Below are 7,138 nucleotides of genomic sequence, written 5' to 3'. Positions count from 1 at the left end.
CTTTTTGTCAGTTTCTATGCTTTCATCCTTGCATGTTCCTCTTCGTACGCAATGCGCGTTCGTACACGTCCATAAATTACTTCACAATCTTCTCTTGTCTGCTATTTGGTCGCGCTACTTTTATAACTTGCCAATCAAGAAACAGCGACGACACCATGTCAATTCGGATAACGGATCCCTTTTATCACACAAACCTACCTATTACTCGCTTCGCTAAGTTTTATTTACAAACGCAAGAAAGTTACACTTTGTACTGGCAACGCATATTATGATAAAAAGCAACACCAACAACAAAACAATGGTGTCAATCAAGTATATTAGAGTTAGTTTGCTTTATTATTAACCTTTCTCTCTATATATCTTCCTATTCATTATCGCATTTCTTTCAACAATACTTTCCATGTATACCACAATTCCAGTTGCATTGCGTTGAATCACTGGAATTGTATGTACAACGAAAGAGAAAATGGCACTTTCAGCAATTTCTCAAAAGCAGCTATCATGTCATAAATATAGTGTTCTTCCTAATCAAGATAGATGGACGAATCACATTTGGTATTAGTCTTACTTGTCTGATAGATTGCGTCTCACAAATTTGAGATCAGTGTGATTGTATTAGGAATCGATTTTCAATAATTATCGCTTGCAATATACAGCTTGTCGGTGTTTAAGACAAGTAATTATTTCGAATTCACGTAGTATTTTAATTTTAAGATTCCTATATTACTTTCAGTTATTGGACGCTTCGTCCATGATGGATCACGTGGTTTTAAGTCTTCCTTTTATTGATCGTTTCGATTCCGCCGTTTATTTCAGTTACCTAATTATTTTATTGGTCTTTATTTGTTGAACTGCAACATAAATTGGCGTAAACATAAACACATCCATAGTTATTTATCATATACATACATATGTGTGTGTGTGTGTTTGTGTGCCTTTGTGCGCGCGAGCGTGTGTGCGTGATATTATCATTGTTATTATATTATCATTATTATTATTATTATTGAGTGAGAAAGCAGCGCATGCCATCAAAATGACCCTGGGCATATTATTTTATCTCATAAAGGAACACCAGGCACATGCATTACAACCATATGTGCACGACATGGTGGTCTCATATTGAGATAAACTTATTCTTTCGGTCTCTTTTGGCGAACCGCTAAGTTACGGGGATGTAAACACACCAACATCGGTTATCAAGCGATGCTGCGGGGGGGAGGACAAACACTTACAGACAAACATACACACACACACACACACACACACACACACACACACATACACACACACACAAAAGGACTAAAGAGTCAGACATAATGCTTTCTTCAGTTTACTTTGAGTTTTAAATATCCTGAATCAATATGGCGGCGAGCTGGCAGAATCGTAAGCACGCCGGGAGAAATGCTCAACGGTATTTCGTCCGCCGTTACGTTCTGAGTTCAAATTCCGCCGAGGTCGATTTTGCCTTTCGGGGTCGATTAAATAAATACCAGTGACGCACTGGGTTCAATGTAATCGACTTAATCTATTTGTTTGTCGTCTCTGTTTTGTTTAGCCCCCTGTGGGCAATAAAGAGACAAATATTCTGAATCAAATACTATAAGCTGTTCAACCTTTTATACAAATTCAATAGGGCTGGATATTTGTTGAGTGATGCCTCTTATTTTCAAACGTCATATAATTGACTCAATTTATCCTTACTGTTGAGAAGCATAATCGATAGTAATAACACATATTAAAGTTAAGCTCAATAGTCAATAATATTATAATCCTTATTGCATACTGCACATGTATAGTTAGATCGTCACCGATGTCTCCAATATTTACACTCGAATACTTGTAGATGAAATTAATATTAATAATTAATGGTACCGCAGGAAATTACAGTCCTATTTCAGATTAACTAGTGGCGAAATTCATTGATATGACCGCTATTTAAAATTTTTGAAATTACTTGTCAGCTGTTGAGAGACGTTTAATAACCTGGAGGCGTGGAAGTGGCTTTACCGACAAAGACCCTCCCAAGTTACTAAGGTTAATGCAATTTTAACTAACAATTTGGTGATCTGTGAAGGCAAATATGAGTAGAAACAAAAATCCAGAGATCTAGGCTGCAGAGATAATGATTGAAGAAATTATTTATTTCGTGGTTGGTGAGTGGGGAAGAGTGAGAGTAATGAGTGAAAGAGAAGGTGTGTAAATTAGGTGGGCTCTAATGGGGTAATTACACAACTTCCAAGTTTAGATTAATGCCAGCCATTACACTAAGGATAGAAAAAGTAAGGAGAGAGAAAAAAAATACGTATCACAGTCATTTTATTACAATTCTATATTTGTGAGATGAGGAATTTATATAGTATATGTTGCTTATATTGGTCGGACAGTTGTCCTCATTTTGATTGTTGATATCACTGCATTTCGGCTGTTGTACGTTCCCGCCTTCTTCAGGTGTTTTGTGTCATACTTAAATTTTTATTTGATCCATTGTTCTTATTTTGCTCTCAGCGTTTCGTGATATTTTTTGCTTCAGAGGGTGAAATGAGAAAATTTTGATCAAATAAAGTTAGGTTTGAAATTACGATGCAACAACCGAGTTCAACACAAAACACCCGAAGAAGGCCGGAAAGTACACCAGCAGAAACATACTGAAATCAGCGATCAAAACTGAGGACACCAGTTCGGCTAATATAAACAGATGTTTGCAGAAATGGGAGAATATCTCCATTTTGAGTTCAAACTCAGCTTCCATTACTAACCTTTGAGGCTTTGTAGCATAATAACCAGAGATATACCCAAACCGATTCAGTAGATTTAACTCTCATTTACAAAACAACCGATGTAAAAGAACGTTAAGATTTTTCTCTCTTTTCAATTCAGATTTCTATTATTTGCGTGAGACAAAATAGGTAAAGTAATAAAGATTGTATAATTCGAAACACTATGGCTTCTGCGTAGGTACGTACTTAGCCGTCAGTCGATATTTATTCGAGAAACAGTAATCCGAGAAAATCACCAAGGCGTTGATAATAGATCCGTTATGATGGCCCGAGCGATATGCATGTTTCGCAAATCAACGAGTATGTTTATTTGTGAATTAAATTTTTACTGTTAGCTAAACATTTCTGGAAGTCAATGGTTAAAGGATTGTTAAAAAGACTACTCAATCGTAAAGATTTAAATTGCCTTCCTGGTCAATTGTTAATAATTTAGATGAACTATTTTCAAGTAATTTCTTTTTTATTTACGACGCTACCTTTTATAGATAAAGAGACAAGAAATCAAGACGAGAGTGATTCAATTGGAAGTTAGATGCTTTTCCCATGACTAGAATAAGAACGCAAGATCGATATCAATTGCCTTGACTAGAAATTTGCATCACTATTCGATGTGTAATTGTTTGGTAAAATCTCTCATGAACGTCTATTAATTCTTAGTCTTTTACGGATCACATTCTATAATGTACAATTATGTATGCGCGTGGCTAAGTGTTTGGGGTGTTGCACCAACGATCGCAATATCGATGTTTCGATTTCCGGATCCAGCGGTGTGTTGTACACTTGGGCAAAAGAAACTTCATTTCACATTGTTCCTGTCCCTCAGCTGGAAAGGAATATATCTGCAACGGAGATATATCTGTGCAGTCCAAGGGGTAAGTTGTTATCTGGGCCGCTTATACGCCGTGGAAATCGGGTAACCAGCCTTATAAAACTTAGGACTCCACACGAAACGGTCATTTCCAGGGGACGTCACATATTTTTTTATGCTTCTTTATACGACATGTATTCTATTATTTTGTAGACCCCGATAAAATGAAAGGCAAACTTGACTGTGGCGGAATTTGAACTCAGAACAGAAACAGGAAAAAAGAAGAAAATGAAGCACGATGATTTAATCCAACGCTCTAACGATTCTTTTCTATTCTAGGCACAAGACCCTAAATTTTTGGGGCGGGGGCCTGTCGATTAGATCGACCCCAGTACGCAACCGGTACTTAATTTATCGATCTGTTGGATTAGGTTTGGTTTGGATTAACACCAACAACAGACAGCATTGTCCTAGAACCACAACAAAACAGAGATTACATCTCTGGTTATAAAAAAGACAAGCCATTAAATATATTTCCATTTACAGAATGTACATGGTTCTTCATTGACTAAATTACAAACAACCATTTTAGTTTGTCATATGATTGCGTAATGCATCCCGTAATTATTTTTGTCAAATACGACAAAGAAAAAAAATAGAAGGCGAAAAATGACATATCCATTTCGTAGTGCTGTACGCAAACGCATATAAGAAACTTATAGCAGAAAGAGAGAAGGAAAAAAAAAGAGAAAGTTCTTACAGATTTTAAAAGTCACATTAGTTAGACTAAGCAAAAAAGATAATTCCATTGAAGTAATTACTTGGTACATTTGATTATGGTTTGACTAGAAATTTCTTAATTGTAAAAGACATACAGGACAAAAACCTATGAGGGTAAAAGACTATATTAAGCATTTGAGATGATAACAGTATCAGTCATTGAATTAAGCAACCGTGTTAGAAATAACTATTACGGGTAGGACGAAGCCATTGCAGAATACAAAAGTATTCTATATCGTAGTTAAAAAAAAGAGAAAAGAAAAATTTTTAAAAAACCAGATGATTTGATAGGCAAAGGCAAGAGATTTTCTTGTCCTTCCTTGAATGGCAGAGTTGATTCGGTTACGGTTCATGTTTAGCTTGAATATCTATATCTTTTGTTTTTATCAAATTTATCTTTTTACTTGAATCACTCATTAGACTACAGTCATACTGGCGCACCACCTTGAAGAATTAGTTCTTAGTCGAATGAATTGACCCCAATATTTGTACATTTTTAAGGCTGGTACTTATTCTATCGGTTGCTTTGCAGAACCGCTAAGTTACGGGGATGTAAACACATCAAAACACGCACACACACACACACACACACACACACACACACACACACACACACACACACACACACACACACACACACACACACACACACACACACACACACACACACACACACACACACACACACATATATATATATATATATATGGGGCACGTTCAATTCCATCGTCTACAAGTGAGTGTGGATATTGCCTTTCAGTAAGCGTTTTGAGATCTTGAAGACGAAGGTCTCGAGTAGGTCTATTAGACACTATTGTGCAAATCCTTTTTGCCAAATTGAAAGAGATATTTATTTTGATGTGGTTCGGGTGGCACGCGCTAAAGAGGAGATATTGTTTTGGGTGAGTTGGTTTATAATAGATGTTATTCATAATTTGATTGTTGACTTTTTTTATCATGATGGCTAAAAATGGGAGCTGTTCTTTGTTATACTCCATTGTGAATTGAATGTTACTATTTATATCATTTAGTGTTGATTTGAAATCCACAAGTTTGTCGATGTTCTCCTTCCAAATGATAAAACAGTCATCCAGGTATCTTGTCCGATTTTCTCTTATGTAAAGGTAAAATGAGTAACCATATTTCTGAAGTGATACTTCATATGAGGTGAATTCAAAATAACCCATTATTAAGTTCGCAAGAACAGGGGCTGCTTTCGTTCCCATCGCAGTTCCGCATATCTGACGATAGTATGTGTCATCAAATAGGAAATAATTGTATGTATATATATATATATAAATATATATATATATATATATATATATATATATATATATACAGACGGGCTTCCACACATATTCTTCCTACCAAATTCACTCACATGACATTGGTCCGTCCGGGTCTGAGGGAGAGGACACCGGCCTGAGATGCTGCGCAGCAGGTGGACCAGAAATACGTGGTTACAAAGCTCATTTCTTAACCATACAGCCACTACTGCAACTAGCCGTATCTGCTCTTAAGAAATCAGAATTTGTCTGATATGAATGCATACTAATAGTAGACATACGATATTTGTATGAAGTAAATGTGCCGAAAACATAATAACAAAAACCGAAAAAGAAAAGAATTACAAGAAGGAAATAATACAAAACGTAGTCACAGTATCCATTGAGTTTGATGGAAATGCTCTTGTGATTTAATCAATAATGTTTTAAAAGACGTAGATTTATTTTGCTCGTTTATTTTTACTTTGTCAATCCCCTACTGCTTGTAAATTAACTTCATTTTTGGAACAAATCTCGTTGGTTTGAATTTCGTTAAGTACATTATATATTTTTCTATTGATTAAATAACGAAATAATTCGATAAATTTATTAAATTCACTTGAAAATATCTTAGATTTTTAATAACAAATATTCTAAGTTTAAAAATCGAAAGAAAATATTTAACGTGTCTAACAATTTATAAGAAATCTATATTCAGATAGAATTTCATGGAAGATTCTATAAAGTATATACATTTTATCAATAAATAAACATCGATTAATATCTTTCTAAACGTGCCCACCTCGTACAAAATTACACCTGCATGTCTTCAACAATCCCACGGATTTGAGATGATTGTCCACCATGTTCAAATTCTGTAGACATTCATTTGACAATGTAGGCTATGAAGGGATACACAAGGTCTGTGGCAAAGAAGAGACGTCATGTATGGGTCTTATAAGAGTGAAGAAACATTGTTACTTAACATTGCATACTACGCCCAGCTTTATCTTTGAGATGTTAGTTGGTGTGCTTGAAAGTGTTAGGTTCCATTACGGACGATCTGTTTTTCTACCAACGACACCGCTTCCTATACACATTTTAACATACGTTTTCGAACTGTTTTCTTTGTCCTCATCGCAGGTGTATTCCTTCATTGTTCTTCGAGTAAAACATGTTTTTGGAAATCAACGACATGTTTGGCAATCTGCGATACTAGACGTCCCGTTTAAGCCAATGCTGCGTAATCAGAGCTCTGTTGCAAGAGATAATGTCTTTCTTTGGCTTATTGTCAATTCCGCGTTGCATACTTCCTGCTTTTAGATGTTAGATGTTCATGGCGGTATGTTTCCGGCTTAAGCTATTTGTAATTTACCCACGATTCATACTCATATGCGGAATTGGACATATCAACATCTTTATATACAAGTTATACATACATACACACACACACACACACACACACACACACACACACACACACACACACACACACACACACACACACA

This window comes from Octopus bimaculoides, chromosome 19 (assembly GCF_001194135.2).
Source record: "Octopus bimaculoides isolate UCB-OBI-ISO-001 chromosome 19, ASM119413v2, whole genome shotgun sequence".
NCBI lineage: Eukaryota > Metazoa > Mollusca > Cephalopoda > Octopoda > Octopodidae > Octopus > Octopus bimaculoides.
Note: the sequence above shows the minus strand (reverse complement) of the source record.